Source organism: Elaeis guineensis, chromosome 5 (genome assembly GCF_000442705.2).
Source record: "Elaeis guineensis isolate ETL-2024a chromosome 5, EG11, whole genome shotgun sequence".
In the NCBI taxonomy this organism is placed as follows: domain Eukaryota; kingdom Viridiplantae; phylum Streptophyta; class Magnoliopsida; order Arecales; family Arecaceae; genus Elaeis; species Elaeis guineensis.
In genome coordinates this window covers 49,075-66,580 of record NC_025997.2, presented here as the reverse complement: position 1 = coordinate 66,580, position 17,506 = coordinate 49,075, and the positions used below count along the sequence as shown (strand labels likewise).

Below are 17,506 nucleotides of genomic sequence, written 5' to 3'. Positions count from 1 at the left end.
TGCAAATGTAGGATGATGGTTTATGAGCTAAAAAAGAGTGATAAAATCTCCATCTTATGTTGTTTGTGGGTTATGCCCTTAAGATGTTTTATGTAAATATGCAATACAATATATATATATATATATATATATATATATATATATATATATATATATATATCCAATACGTGTAAGAAGCTTTTAAGGTTTAATTAGTTTCTCTATTTTAGTTAAATATTATATAGTATCTTTATTTTCTTTTTATGTTATGTTATCTTTAAGCAAAAAGAAATAAGAGGTTAGTTTTAAATTAGGTGTTGCCCAGCTATGCAACCCAAGAGGGAGGATGAATTGGGTTTCTAAAAATTTTAAGCTTAACTTATGACTTATAAAAAATATTTGGTAATAGCTAAATGAATATGGAGAGTTAAATTAATTCAGGACTAATGGCTAAAAGCAAGAATGCAAGAAAATAATGAAGAGTTAAAGGGAAGCAATTATACACACCACAAACAAAAGGATTTATAGTGGTTCGGTGCCAACCTTGCACCTACATCCACTCTCCAAGCTCCTACTTGAGAATTCCAATCCACTAATCTTGTATTCAACCCAAATACAAACGTCGGAAACTCCGACTCTAGCTATTCCAAGCTAGACCACTTATTTTTCGGGTACAAGCCAACCCAATACACTCCGATTCTAGGTTCGGATCAATCTTCCCTTATTTTGGAATCCTTCCAAAATAAAAACAATCACTCAAACTGAGTATAACAATTTTTAGCACAAATAAGTACAAAAGAAAGCTCCTTCAATGAGCGAATATAACTTTAAATACACTTTACTCAAGAGAAGAAGACCCTTTTGGATTTCCTCAAGGTGGTTGAAGACTTGAATGTGCACTTGAGGAGTTGGTGAGCTTGGATTAAAGGCTTCTTCAAAGCTTTGAATGAACTCTTGATTAGGGCTGAAAAGTTGGCTTGAAAAATTCTTTTTCAAATTCTCTCTTTTGAATACTCTTGAATGCTCTCTTGAATGCTCTTCTTATCTCTCTTTTGTTTCCCACCTTTTTGTTCCTTTTATAGCTTTAAGAAATAGAGGAAAACATTCTAGACTAAAAAAAAAGCCGTTAGACCACATTAAATGAGCATTAAAAGCACTTAAAATGGGTTAAAAACTAGCCGTTGTGGAAAAATCCCATCACAAGGGTCGACTCATGCCTGGGGGTCGACCTCTGTGGAAGAATACCAGAAAATAAAGTTCTGTGATTTTTGGCCTAAAAACTGCAGGGGTCGACTCATGGGTCGACTCATGCCTTGGGGGTCGACTCATGGATCGACTCACAGGTTGTGCCAAGCCAAAAAATCTGCGTGCCAAACAGCTCATGTGCCATGAGTTGACTCATGGGTCGACTCATGATTTTCAAACATGCATATCTTTCAAAATACAAATCCAAAATCAATAAAATTTTTACCATTGAATCACAAATCTTTTATTCTATCATTTGATACCATCAAATCAGGGTTTTGATAAAATTATAATTTTGCCCCTGAAGAGCAAAAAGGCTTTTTCAAGTAAAAAATATTAGTACCCCTTCAACTGCTTTGTAATCATCAAAATCAATCTAGGGAGCAACAATCTCCCCCTTTTTGATGATGATAAAATATTTGAACAAAAGCATTTATATGAATCAATGATCATGAATTTCAAAGGAATGAAATGCATTATAGGTAGTTTTGAAGATTAATAGGAATTTTTCTACCAACTTATAAGTGTATTTGCTTGAAAAGAAGATTGATTCTTTTGGCATGTGATACATGTGCTCATTTGCATAAGTAATTCGCCTATTGCTTGATGATTTGAAAATTTGCTTATTTAAGTATGTGATATAGGTATCAAAGTAGAAAATTTATTTTTGTTATCAGAGCAAAGCAGAATTTACATTAGGATTTGAAAATTGCGTGTTTGAAAATATCTCATTTGCACATTTGCTTGTTTTTCAAATTTTTTGAAAATTCGCTCATTCTCATTTGATTATTCAGTTTTAGTATCAGAGCAGGTTTAACAATTAAGTGTATCAATGCATGCCTGAAAATTACTTTTTAAAGCATGTCTGATCATGTCAAATTTTAAGATGTATCAGAGCATGTCTTATTTTAAAGCATATCAGAGCATGTTTAAGAAGAAATTTTAAAAGTTGCTCATTTGCTTTGTGCTTAGCAATTCATTCATTTAGCAATCTTGATTTCTCCCAATTTACTCATGTTATTTTTAAGTCTTTTATTTATCTTTCTTTTGATACTTTTGCTTAGCAATTCACTCATTATATTTTGAAGTCATTTAATAATCTTGCTTTTGATACTTTTCTTTAATTTTTCTTTAATTTCTCTCCCTTTTTGACATCATCAAACATTGTTAACTCCTCCTTTTTGAATACAATTTCTCTTTAGTGTTTTTTCAAACTTTTTTTTTGTGCTAATCATTAATGTTTGCTCCCCCTGAATACAGCAGATATTAAACAAAATGTACCATAGAGTACCATAGATATGAATTAGCAACAAAGAGAAGATATATAATCAAAAGATGATTGACATCATTACAAAGAGTAGATATATAATTAAAAGATAATTGATACCATAGTTGTTTCAATACATATTCCATAAAAGTCAACCAGTTAATATCATTACAAAGCCCAAAAGATAGATCCTAGAAAGAACAACAGACATGACTAACAACAAGGATCTACATGACTCTACGGATCAGAATCAGATGTATCAGAGATGGGATGGGGAGATGATGGATCACGACCAAGAGCTCGTCCTCTACCCCGTCTGCCTCTGCCACGAGTGGAGGTGCTGGCACGAGCAGGTGAGTGAGATGAACTTGGTGACTGAGAACGTTGAGAGGCCAAAGACTGGACTGAAAGAGTGAGCCTAATAGAATCAAGAACGTTCAGTGCTCTCAAAACAGACTGAAGCAGAGCAGTGAACTGAGTAGATGCATGCTCACTCGAGCCTCTGATCTCTCTCCTCAAAAACTCATAACCACCCTCCAATGCACCTCGGAGCCTGCCAGCCTCCGCAGTAAGGTCTGTGACCTCAATAGTGCTCTCCTGTGGCTGAGGATGGGCCAAAGCTAAGACTTGCCCCTGCAAGTCAAGAACTCTCCCAGTCAGTCTCAAAATACAATCCTCGAGCTGCTGAATCCGAATAGACTGATCTGAGATCAACTGAAATACAGTGGAGATATGGGGGATCAAGATCTGATCAGATGAATCTAATGATGTGGATCCTGGTGCAAATGCAGAAGTGCTCCACTGACGTGAAAGCAAGGAAGCCACACGCTAAGAAATCTGCTCAATCTGATCATCGGCCAATCTGAACTCTGAAGGAGGTGCTCTGCTCTCTGGCTGCTGTACTGGTGTGTACCTCCTGGTGAACTCTGAAGGGCCAGCCTCTGGATCTGAAACAAACTGATGTCTGGAGATGCTGCCCTGAAGTCATGGAGAGGTGATGAGGGACCTTCTTCCTCAGCTCTGTCCTCAACTCTGTCCTCAGCTCTCTCCTCAGCTCTTTCTTCTGTACCTTTGATCCAACCACCATCAATCTTAGTGAATCCCATACGGTGTAGAGTGTGTTGGTTGATGGTGTCTGCGTGAGAAAGCTTAGCAGATGCCTCCCCCTCAAAATTGACTCCAAACCTCCTGAAAACTAGTATGAGAGCCATACCAAAAGACAGATGTGCCTTGGATCTGTTCAGTGTCTCTCTCATGGCCTCAATCATTAAAGCAGGGAGGTTTAATGGGGTTTGAGTGATCACATGACACATTATACAAATATCTCGGCCAGAAAGGAGGTCATGCCTACCACTCCTTGGGAAGAAAAACTTTGTTACTAATTGATGTAGGATTCTCATTTCAATTGATAAAATTTTGGCTTCCAATTTATTCAAACTTTCCGAGTAGGTTCCTCCTAGAATTACATTGATCCCCTCTTCCTTCACTGGGAGTTCCATGTAAGAATATCCCTCACAGGGCAAATGTAGTATCTCTCCTAAAGTAATAGGATCTAAGCATATATCAACTCCCTTAACAGTAGAAGTTACTGTTCCATTGCCATAGTGTAGATTTTGATAAAATTCTCTAACCAAGTCTACAAATGTAACTTCCTTGAGAGAGCAGTAAAAACCCCAACCCTGGTTTTTTATCTTTGTCCCAAAGGAGAAACCTTCTTTTTCAAAGAATCTAAAATCCACATTCTTGCTGGTTTCTACCTTTCTGTCAGATAGAGGGATTTTGCTAGGGCTAAGGGGAGACTGAGAGGGACCTTGAGCAGACACTGAAGCCGGAACGGGAGCAGTGGAGGTTTGAGCAGCTTGTCTTTTCCTGCGGACGCTTTCTTCCAGCTCACGGACTGATTTCCTTCTTTGAGGGAGTTTCATCTTTGGAGCCATTCTCACCACAAGAGCAGGCAGGGAGACTCGGAAGATCAAATGGGTGAGTAGAAGGAGGGTTACAAGAAGATGGAAAGGGATTTTGGCGGAGAGAAGAGATGGTTTTGAGAAGAACGGTGGAAGCTAGGGCACGCTCCAACGACTTCAATCAAGGGAGAAAGACGCGAAAAGCTCCTTTCCCAAGGGGTGATTTGAGGTGGAGAGGAGAAGGGAGAATGCTCTTGGGCTAAATTCTTGGTTTTGGAGAGAAAGAAGATGAGGATAACGGGTCTTGGAGGGAGAAAGACGAAGAGAATAGAGGGTCGGCTCATGAACAGGTTTTAAGATAAAAAGGAATGAACCCGTGGGATGTTGGCCGAAAATTATAAGTATGCCAATGGGTCGACCCTAGGGGGTCGACTCATGAATCACAAAAATTCAGAAAAAATATGAAAAAATTTTGAAAAAATTTAAAATTTTGGGAGAAGAAATTTTGCTCAATGATAAGTTGTGAGAATGATAATTTTGAGCTTTTAGGACCAAGAGAGATGATGAAAATTGAGCTCAAAAAAATTTTGACATCGAATCTTTGGAATTGGAGAAACATTTAGGCATAAGGATCAAGAATTCTTAGATTTCTCCTAATTTCACAGAATCTATCCTCACTAAGGGCCTTTGTAAAGATATCAGCTAATTGATTGTCAGTGCAAATATATTCAAGAGTTATATCTTTGTTTTGAACATGTTCTCTTATAAAATGATGTCTTATTTCAATATGCTTAGACCTTGAATGTTGAATTGGATTTTTAGTTAGATTTATGGCACTTGTATTGTCGCATCTTATGGGTGTTTCATTAAGTTTGATTCCAAAATCTTCGAGTTGTTGCTTAATCCACAAGATTTGAGCACAACAACTTCCGGCTGTAATGTATTCGGCCTCAGCCGTAGACAGTGCTACCGAATTTTGTTTCTTGCTAAACCAGGAGATTAGGTTAACTCCAAGAAATTGACAAGTTTCACTAGTGCTTTTTCTATCTAATCTACATCCAGCAAAATCAGCATCTGAATATCCTAATAAATCAATTAGTGAGTCCTTAGAGTACCATAACCCTAGAGTTTGAGTACCATTCAAGTATCTAAGGATTCTTTTAACAGCATTCAAATAAGATTCTTTAGGATTAGATTGAAATCTAGCATACAAACAGACACTAAACATGATATCAGGCCTACTTGTAGTTAAATATAATAGAGAGCCAATCATACCTCTATAGTATTTTAAGTCTATACATTTACCTTTTTCATCCTTGTCAAGCTTACATGAGGGGCTCATGGGTGTGCCAATTGCTTTGGAGTTCTCCATTCCAAATCTTTTGAGTAATTCCTTGGTGTACTTGCTTTGGGTGATGGAGATTTTTTCTTTTGTTTGTTTGATTTGGAGTTCGAGGAAGAAGGTGAGTTCTCCCATCATGCTCATCTCGAATTCCCCCTGCATGAGCTTAGCAAAGTCTTGACAAAGAGATTCATTAGTAGACCCAAAAATTATGTCATCAACATAAATTTGTATTACTAACATATCATTTTGATTTTTTTAATAAAGAGGGTTGTGTCTACATTACCTCTTGAAAAATCATTATTTAGTAAAAATTTGCTTAGCCTATCATACCAAGCCCTAGGTGCTTGTTTTAATCCATATAAAGCTTTATTTAATTTAAAAATATGATTAGGAAAAGCATGATTTTCAAAACCTGGGAGTTGTTCTACATAGACTTCTTCAGCAATATATCCATTTAAAAATACACTTTTGATATCCATTTGAAATAATTTAAATTTCATAAAGCAAGCATATGCAAGTAAAAGTCTAATGGCCTCTAATCTAGCGACAGATGCAAAAGTCTCATCAAAATCAATTTCTTCTTCTTGATTATAACCTTTAGCAACCAATCTTGCTTTATTTCTTATTACATTTCCATGTTCATCTAATTTGTTCCTAAAGACCCATTTTGTGCCAATTATTGAATAATTTTTAGGTCTTGATACTAAAGTCCATACTTTATTTCTTTCAAATTGATTAAGTTCCTCTTGCATTGCATTAATCCAATTATGATCATTTTCAGCTTCTTCAATAGTTTTTAGTTCAAGATGAGATACAAAAGCACAATGATTAAATACATCTCTAAGTGAAGAACGAGTTTTTACCCCATGCATAGGATCACCAATAATTAACTCCTTAGGGTGATTGTGAACATACCTCCATTCTTTGGGTAGGTCATTTGTACCTTAAGGTTGTTCTTGAATTTTTTTACCTCTCTCATCCTGTTTGTCTTCTTGTTTCTCGTCCTCTTGAGTTGTTGAATCTGTCAGAGTGATCTCCTTCATTTCTTTTATTAGAGGATCTGCATCATCAACACCCTCATTCTTCCTTGAAGGAAGATCGTTAGATTCATCAAAAACAACATGTATGGACTCCTCTACTACTAAAGTTCTTTTGTTAAAAACTCTAAAAGCTTTACTAGTGGAGGAGTAACCAAGAAAGATTACTTCATCTGATTTTGCATCAAATTTACCAAGTCTTTCTTTACCATTATTTAACACAAAACATCGGCAACCAAAAACATGAAAATATGCAATATTCGGTTTTCTTTCTTTCCAAAGCTCATAAGGGGTTTTCTTTAAAAATTATCTAATCAAAGCACGATTTAAAATATAACATGCTGTGTTAATTGCTTCCGTCCAAAAATATCTTGGAAAGTTGCTTTCACAAAGCATGGTACGGGCTATTTCTTCTAAGGTTCTGTTTTTCCTTTCAACTATCCCATTTTGTTGGGGTGTCCTAGGAGCAGAGAAGTTATGGCCAATTCTCTTTTCATCACAAAAGTTTTCAAAGTCTTATTTTCAAATTCAGTTCCATGATCGCTTCGAATATTTTGAATTGAAAATCCTTTCTCATTAGTGACTTTTCGGTAAAATTTAGTGAAAACATGAAAAGTTTCAACTTTGTGTGCTAAAAAAAAAACCCAAGTAAAATGAGAGTAATCATCTATAATTACAAAACCATATCGTTTTCCTCCTAGACTAGTGGTTCTAGTTGGTCCAAATAAGTCCATATGCAAAAGCTCTAAAGGTCTAGAAGTTGAAACAATATTTTTGGATTTAAATGAAACTCTTGTTTGTTTACCTAATTGGCATGCATCACAAATTCTATCCTTTTTAAAATTCAGTTTTGGCAAACCAAGAACTAATTCTTTCTTAATTAATTTTGAAAGAGAATGCATGCTAATGTGTGCAAGTCTGCGATGCCAAAGCCAACTTGTCTCATTAATTTTAGCATTTAAGGATACTAGGCATTGCATGTTTATTTTGGCTAAATCATTTAAATCTACCATATAAATATTACCATGTCTATGTCTAATAAATTTAATGCCATCATTAATAGGACTAGTTACAATGCACACAGACGATTCAAAAATAACTTTATATCTTTTATCACAAAATTGACTAATGCTTAGTAAATTATGCTTTAAACCATCTACTAACAAAATATTTTCAATGTATTTGGAGGGAGTGATACCAATGTTACCTATACCGATGATCTTTCCTTTGCCATTTCTCCAAAGGTGACCATCCCTCCATCCTTAGCATCAAAAGTGATGAATTGGGATTCATCACCAGTCATGTGTCTCGAGCATCCATTGTCAAGATACCATTTCCTGTTTCCTCCTTGGGATGCTAGACACACCTGCAAGCAATAGTCAAGTTTTTATTTTAGGTACCCAAGCTTTCTTGAGTCCTTTTTGGTTAGTCATAATGGTTCCTTTTGGAACCTATATTTTCTTTATAGTTGAGTTTGCAGACTTATTAGAGAAGCAAGTGTATGATTTATGTCCTACTCTACCACATTTGAAACAAGTAATATTGGTAGACTTATTACTTAAAGAGTTTATATAAATATTTTTCAGATATTTTTATTTCTTCAAGGGGTTATAGCCAAGTCCAGCCTTATCATACATGGCTTTTTGATTATCAAGAATCATATTGAGTTTATTTGAACTCAAAGTAAACTTTTCTACTATTGGTTTCAGCTTGGCAATTTCATTCTTTAAGCTTTGATTTTTTTGAAGCAGGGTGGATTTTTCAATTGAAATATTTTCAGTTTATTTCAATAAAGATTGATTTTTTAATTTTAGCTCTTTGTTCTTCATCCCTAGTTTCTTTAATTCATCAACTAAATCATAGAATGCTTCATGTAATTCTTCAAATGTAAAGTCACTAGGGGTTTTGGAAATTACCTCATTTTCGTGTGCCATAAGGCATAGGTTGGCTTGTTCGGTTGAGGTTTCCTCGTCGGAGCTTGAGTCATCACTCGCACTCCACGTGGCCATCATGGCCTTCTTCTTGTACTTCTTGGGACCTTTCTTCAGTTGTGGGCATTCGAATTTGAAGTGTCCCGGCTTCTTGCACTCGTAGCAGATAAGGGGTTGGTCTTTCTCTTTTTCTTTGTTTTGTTCTCTTTTTGTGAATGGCCTCTTCCTCATCCCTTGTTTCTTTTTTCTCAAAAATTTCTTAAATCTTCGGGTGATGAGTGCCATCTCTTTATCCTGTTCTTCATCTTCAGTGTCATCAGTTTCTTCATCTGGTGGAGCTGTGAATTTGAGGGCAATGGTTCTTTTCTTTTTGACTTCTTCCTCTTGATGTTGCTTCATGCTTAGCTCATGAGTCATCAATGATCCAAGAAGCTCTTCCAGAGGTAGAATGTTCAAGTCCTTGGCTTCTTGGATGGCAGTCACTTTGGCTTCCCAAGTTCTTGGTAAGGACCTGAGAATCTTTCTTACAAGCTCACTATTAGTATAGAACTTACCAAGACTCTTTAAACCATTAATAATATCAGTAAAGCGAGTAAACATTCCAGTTATGGACTCATCATGCTCCATTTTGAACAATTCATATTTATGCACAAGCATGTTTATTTTAGACTCTTTTACTTGATTAGTTCCCTCATGGGTTACTTCTAACCTATCCCATATTTCTTTAGCAGATGAGCAAGTAGAAATGCGATTAAATTCGTTTGCATCAAGAGCACAATAAAGAACATTCATTGCTTTAGCATTTAATTGGGCCATCTTCTTATCAACCTCATCCCATTCTTTCTCGGGTTTGGTTGATTCATCACCATCTATAATTTTAGTGGGTGTGTGAGGACCGTTCACTATGATACTCCATATATCATAGTCGAGTGCTTGTATGAATATTTTCATCCGAGCTTTCCAATAGGTGTAATTAGACCCATTGAAAAGTGGAGGTCGGTTGGTGGATTGCCCCTCGACTAGAAAAGTGCCGACGTGGGTTGCCATAGATCTTTGGCTCTTTGATTATTTAGATCAAAGAAGGGCTAGAGCACCGGGCTCTGATACCACTTGTTGCCCAGCTATGCAACCCAAGAGGAGGGGTGAATTGGGTTTCTAAAAATTTTAAGCTTAACTTATGACTTATGAAAAATGTTTGGCAATAGCTAAATGAATATGGAGAGTTAAATTAATTCAGGACTAATAGCTAAAAGCAAGAATGCAAGAAAATAATGAAGAGTTAAAGGGAAGCAATTATACACACCACAAACAAAAAGATTTATAGTGGTTCGGTGCCAACCTTGCACCTACATCCACTCTCCAAGCTCCTACTTGGGAATTTCAATCCACTAATCTTGTATTCAACCCGAATACAAACGTCGGAAACTCCGACTCTAGCTATTCCAAGCTAGACCACTTATTTTTCGGGTACAAGCCAACCCAATACACTCCGATTCTAGGTTCGGATCAACCTTCTCTTGTTTTGGAATCCTTCCAAAATAAAAACAATCACTTAAACTGAGTATAATAATTTTTAGCACAAATAAGTACAAAAGAAAGCTCCTTCAATGAGCGAATATAACTTTAAATACACTTTACTCAAGAGAAGAAGACCCTTTTGGATTTTCTCAAGGTGGTTGAAGACTTGAATGTGCACTTGAGGAGTTGGTGAGCTTGGATTAAAGGCTTCTTCAAAGCTTTGAATGAACTCTTGATTAGGGCTGAAAAGTTGGCTTGAAAAACCCTTTTTCAAATTCTCTCTTTTGAATGCTCTTGAATGCTCTCTTGAATGCTCTTCTTATCTCTCTTTTGTTTCCCACCTTTTTGTTCCTTTTATAGCTTTAAGAAATAGAGGAAAATATTGTAGACTGAAAAAAGAGCCGTTAGACCACATTAAATGAGCATTAAAAGCACTTAAAATGGGTTAAAAACTAGCCGTTACGAAAAAATCCCATCACAGGGGTCGACTCATGGGTCGACTCATACCTGGGGGTCGACTCATGGGTCAACATCTGTGGAAGAATACCAGAAAACAAGGTTCTGTGATTTTTGGCCTAAAAACTGCATGGGTCGACTCATGGGTCGACTCATGCCTTGGGGGTCGACTCATGGGTCGACTCACAGGTTGTGCCAAGCCAAAAAATCTGCGTGCCAAACAGCTCATGTGCCATGAGTTGACTCATGGGTCGACTCATGATTTTCAAACATGCATATCTTTCAAAATACAAGTCCAAAATCAATAAAATTTTCACCATTGAATCACAAATCTTTTGTTCTATCATTTGATACCATCAAATCAGGGTTTTGGTAAAATTATAATTTTGCCCCTGAAGAGCAAAAAGGCTTTTTCAAGTAAGAAATATTAGTACCCCTTCAACTGCTTTGTAATCATCAAAATCAATCTAGGGAGCAATATTAGGTTAATTAAGTATGAGAAGATCTAGAGAGTCTAAATAAAGAACTAAATTAAGGTAAGAGTATAAGGCAACTAGATATCCTATAATAAATACAAAAAATTAAATCTACTATTCAAGATAGTCAATTAAAAGATAATTTTTTTTTTAATCTAGAAAATCTATTAGAAAAGAAGTAAATAAAAGGTAGGTTTAAAATAGACAGGAAGTCAAATCTATATAAAAGACAGAAAATTATTTTATTAGAAAGACAGTAAAGTAATCTAAAGCAAGAAATAAAGATCTAGAAAGCAGTAAAATATAATAATTTTTTTTATATTTTATATTTTTTATTTTTTAAAATAATAGTGCCAAGATCTCCGACAATGGTGTCAAAATTTGATGCGTATTGTAGCACACCAAAATTAATCCTACTCACTACTATATAAATAAGGTGAGTTGGGATCATATCTGCAGAGATCTTAGTTGATTATTTTGAAAACATAAAAAAAATAATGGATTGTAAGGAATGCTAGAAGGATATAAGAAAATTACAATAAAAATATTTTTTATTGATCAAATAAAAAGCATACATAAAAAAAAAATATGATATAAGATAATTAAACCAAATTGATCTTTTAGCTGCTCTCGATGGTAGATGTGTCTCTTTGAATCTTTCGTCTTCCTCCACGCAAACAGTAGTAGGATGGCTGAAAGACTTGATCTAGAATCTCCTAGAAAGAAAGATAGATAAAATTATAGAAATATAGAAAAGAAGGATCGCAGCACTAGGATTAGAACCTCTCTTAGATTTGATGGAAGGTGTGCTAGGGTTAGTACCTCCTCTAGACTTATGTAGAAGAGAGAAAGAGAGAGAGGGGGGACAGCTTGAAGAGAGCTTTTGGGATGTTGGCTTGATTGAGAGAAAGAGGGGATGATCCCCACAAGGGGGCTGATGATCAAAAGATGGAGGCCTTAGGGCATGTTTATAGAGTGGGAGGTAGGGCATTAGGGTTTGTGATGTGGGTTAAGAGAGGAAAGAGTGGAGGCCCCTAGGAAAGGGAGGCATTGAAAATAAGAAGACTTTTGGCATGAAGAAGTGTTTTGAGAGGCATGGAATTTCTTTGTTAATGTGTAAGATAAGAGGGCGTGAGATATTTGGGAGGAGAAAGGGAGTTTGGCATGTAATAAAGAAAAGATCCCGTGGAGAACAAAGGAGCAAGGAGAATTTTTAACATTAAAGGATATGATGGCTCTTCATATGGCGCACTCTTTCTTTCCTTCTTTTCCTTCACATGAAAATCCCATGCTAAATGATGGTCGGGCGGCACATTAGGGTGGCTTTGAACGTGGCACCTCCTCTTCTAGGATTTTAGATGGTGTAACCCTCCTTAATAGCCCTTGGATCTTAACACATTACTTCTTAGCCTTTGATTTTTAAATCGTGTTCACACTTAATTTTATATAAAAGATTATCTTCTAATTTAAGCTCTTAATTGGAGAGATTGCATCTGATCCCTTCATGAATAAGTCGCATTCACACTTGAATAAAAGCTGGTTGCCTGGTTTATTTGAATTTGATCTGATTTGAGTCCAATTTGAACCGTATAAATCTAAACTCTCAATTACTTGTAAAGTAGATTAGAGAGCATCAAATTCTTAATAAATAAAGGATAATTAAACAAAATTATGTCTCTAGTGACTTAATTCAAGTGTCCATCAACTGGTCCGCTTGTTTTAGTGCCAATCCATCAGGTATTTTCACCGCAAACTTCTGAACAATAACCATGGCAGCAGCAAAGCCAACTTGGGTGGGCTTCCCATCAGTGTAGACATCATTGTGGGACCAAAACTTTTTTTACAGCACCGCCCTATATTTCCCATGCAAGAGATCTACATGCTCGACAGCACCCAACGATCACCTCGGCACCAACTGTGTCAACAACACTAAATTTGCACACTTTTTATCCCACCTCAACCACTTCCCCAGTCACTTCCTGTCTTTTTTCCTATCTATAGCTAAGCGGACATCAAACTATTTACAAACATCAGGTGTTGGTTGTTCTTGCTCTCCTGTATCTTTACTTCATCACTCATTGGCATTTAAGTTCCCAGTTGATTTGTATCAACATCATTGATATAGTATGCTGCAAATTTTGGCTGATGCTTCTTTAGCTTTCCCATTGCAGATTTCCATCCAGTTTTGGTACAGGCCTCTTGTCTTTTGAAATAGATATAAGGGTGCGGTGGCCACCTGCCTAAAGATCCTATTATTCCATTCAAGCCAAAGGCTCCAACAGCAGGTTGAAAACAAAGAGTCCCATGCCATTCTTTCCCATTTATCTGTCACTCTATTTCTCCTCATGTTCCAGTAATTTTAAACTGATATCGACATCATGGTTGATCGTGTCCTACAAAAAATCTGTTGCCACACCATCATTGTCAACTTACACGCAAGGAAGATGTGGTCTGCTGTTTCATCTTCTTCATCGCAAGGAGGCAATATTGAGGCACATTCCACTTCCATTTCTTTAAGTTCTCAGCTGTGAGTAATTTATTGTTGAAAGCACATCAATTAAAATTTTTTATCTTTTTTGGGATTGGAAGATTCCAATTTATGGCTCCAAGCTGAACGTATCCCGTCGTTACTAAAGAACTTATAGTAAAGTTGTACCGAGAATGTATTTTTGTTGCTCCATTTCCATAGAACTGAGTCCTCCAAGGATAAGGATGTTGAATCCATGATGTTTTGCAATTCAAAAATTTCTGCATAGAGTCTTGAGTTGAGAGTGTTAAAGCTAATTGCATCAGTGTCAATCTCTTGAAGGTACCTTGCTGCTGAGAGTGTTGGAAGATTGGAGAACATGAATGCCAGAGGGAACCTTACTTTAAGAGGTTGGTCTCTGACCCAAATATCATGCCAAAATGCCACCTGATCACCCTTGCCGAGGTTAAAATGGATGCTTAGGAAAAACCAATCTCTTGACTTCATGACACTTCTCCAGTAGGGTGAAGCAAAATTTAGGGACTTGCTGCTTGGTTGACTTGGTGGTGTATCGACAAAGCGAAGTTTGTGTATTAGCTTTCTCCAAGGTTGGTTAGGTTCTTGAAAATATCTCCACCACTACTTTGAAAGCAGGCATTTGTTGAAGAGCTGTAAGTTAATGATCCCTAGACCACCCAAATGCTTAGGTCTATATATATATATGCTCCCAGCTTACAAGACAGTGCCTGCCACAATATTGTTGATTTCCTTTCCAAAGGAAGTTCTGCCTAATGCGATCAATCTTTCTGATCATAGCTATTGGTAATTGCATGACGGACATCCAATACACCGGGATTGAGCTCAATAAAGAGTTTATCAAAATTAAGCTACCAGCCATAGTTAAAAGTTTTTCTTTCTATGATGAAAGTTTCCTTTCAATTTTCTCTTCAAGAAACCGCCAGTCAGATGCTCGTGGTTTTTTGAAGTGTAGGGGAATTCCAAGATATTTGAATGGCAGGTTTGATTTTGAGTATCCTAAAAGCTTTGCTATCTTATGGCTATGCTTTTCACTTACCCCTGCACCACAGATGGAGCTCTTTTCAAAATTGACTTTCAATCTTGTTAGAATCTCAAAGGAGTACACTATGAATTTGAGATTCTTAATATGACTTTTGTCTGTGTCGTTGAAGATCAGTGTGTCATCTACGAATTGTAAACAAACAATTTCTCTGATTGTATGTAATGGACCAATACCAGCTATCAAATTTAGAATTCTGTCAAGTACATCTACTACTACGATAAAAAGGAGAGGAGATATCGGATCACCTTGTTTCAGCCTTTTCTTTGCTTGAATCCAATTGGTCGGCTCACCGTTGATGATAGGAGCGGTCTTGCTATCATAAAGAATTTTCTGTGTCCAGTTGCACCAATTTGATCCAAATCCCTGAGCCTTCAAAAGTGTGAGCAGAAAGTTCCAACTAATGTTATCATACGCTTTCTCAAAATCAAGTTTGATGATAATTCCTTTATGCTTAAGTTTTCTGCAGTGGGCAATAATTTCAGATGCCGTGATAAAGCTATCAAACAGTTGCCTGCCTTTGATAAATGCAGATTGGGATTGAGATATTAGATTTTCCATGTGCTTGCTCAGTCGGAAATATAGAGCTTTTGAGAAGATTTGATGATGCCATTAATGAGACTAATAGGTCTATAATCACTAGTCTTTAAGCTCTCTTCCTTCTTTGGAATTAGAGTGATAAATGAGTAGTTGAGCCGAAATAGATTGGTAGAACCATCATGGATTGCCACAAAAAGTTTATAGAGATCATCTTTAATCACTGAGAAATAGTGTTGATAGAAGGATCCGGGGAAGCCGTCAGGCCCTGGTGCCTTATCTATCGCCACACTCATCACTGCTGCCTTGATTTCATCCTCTGAGAAGGGATCTTCTAAATCCGTTAAATCCATAGGGTTATCATGGTACAAGTTTCCCCAGTCCAACTCAATCTTTGCTTGAGAGTTTGGATTACCAAACAACACTGAGAAGTGATTGGAGAATGCTTTCTTGATTTCCACTGGGTCATCTGTTGACATTCCATGTTGTTCGACTCGGTTAATGTGATTGTTTCTTCTTCGTGCACTTGCCTGCGAATGAAAAAATTTAGTATTACAATCACCATGCTTCAACAATTGTACCCTTGAACCTTGTCTCCATAAGATTTCTTCTTGGTTAAGAATAGTGTCTAGCATGACTTTGAGCTGGGTTATTTCTGCTTGTTTATCAGGTGTGAGATTTCTTGTTTCTTCTTGTTCATCTAGCCAAGCTATCTTCTCCTTTGTTTCATTTTTTTTCCCCGTGATGTTCCCATTTCGATTTCTATTCCAAACCTTCATTTTGGATCTGAGAAATTGGAGCTTCGAGGCAATATTTGTAGTTGGATCCACAGTAGTCAGAGCACTAGCCCACCATTGTCGAACAAACTCATCAAACTCTGTGACTGTATACCAAAAATTCTCAAATCAGAATGGTCTTCTGCAGTGGTTTTGCTTTTGGGTTTCCAGAAGGATTGGACAATGATCAGACGTTACTTTGGTCATGGGAGAGAGCACTGCATACGGAAAGGTTGAAACCCAATCCAGTGATGCAAGATACTGATCCAGCTTGGCTAGGAAAGGTTTGTCTCTATGGTTTGACCATGTAAACTTCCTGTGAGTCGGCTGCAATTCAGCCAAGAAATTAGATTCAATGAAAGAGTTGAATAATTTGGAGGAGGCTCTACTACTAGCAGCACCCTTCCTTTCAGACAAGTATCTAGTTTGGTTGAAATACTCAATGAGTATCCACGGACCGCTCCATCTTGCCCTGATATTCCTAAGTTCATCCAGAAATTCTACCTTATGTTGGGGATCTACCGGGCCATACACGTTTGTAAGCAGCCACTGAGCTGTGTTCTGGATGGCTGAGGAGGAGTGAATGGTGCTTAGTAAAAATTTTCCTTTATTGAGGAGCTGCCCTTGCACTTCAGCTAAGCACCAAGCTATAATGATCCCCCCTGAACAGCCTGAGGCATTCACTAATTCCCACGCATCCATCCTCTGCCCACAAGATGAGGCAATTAACCGGGGACCAACTTGTTCCCATTTCGTCTTCTGGAAGCAAACACTGTTACATTTTGCCTGTTTTACTGTATCCCTTACCATTCATCGTTTAGGGGCCTTTCCTAACCCTCTAACATTCCAACATAGCAACATCACGATTTTTTGAGAGAACCAGAGTATAACAGTGGAAGAAGATAAGCTTATAGCTTTGTTGAAGGTGTCCCATGGCCATCGCTGGCATGTGGGAAGTGATAGCACTACCTGACTCACTTGGACATCAGGGCTCCGAAGTGCACTCTTGGAGGCACTCAACAAAATTTTTGAATTGGTATGAATGCATTTGATGGGGCATAAGATGAGCGTAGGGAGTTTCCCTTGCTTATGATATGGGATCCAAACCAACGTATCCGTAGGAAACTTGCTGTTTTCATCAAAAGATGATGAACCAGAGGACCAAAAAAAATATAATACCATGTTTAGAGACACTTTCTGACTACCAGATTGCCAAACATCCTGGTCAACCAGAGTGGATGATTTCAAGTTCTGATCAGATCCCATTAGATCCTAGGAGTGAACCACATCGGATGATCTCCAGAGACTTGAGCCTCTTGATTGTAGCATCATCTTTCTCGTGAAATAAGAGGCTACACTTTCTACGAAGAGATCTAATATCATTACTTATTAAGCTATCCAGGGAGAGAATATCACCTGGCTGTAACTCATTTTCCGCGAGGCCGAATAATTTTGCCATTTTTTTCGTTAAAAATTATCATTTTGTTATT

The 17,506-nt window shown here is 37.1% G+C and overlaps 1 pseudogene; it reads right to left on the bottom strand.

Annotated features, from left to right (window-relative positions):
- The window catches only part of LOC109504915 (probable cinnamyl alcohol dehydrogenase), a 33,476-nt pseudogene extending 18,212 nt beyond the window's left edge, over window positions 1–15,264 (bottom strand).
- Window positions 15,265–17,506: the final 2,242 nt, after the last annotated feature.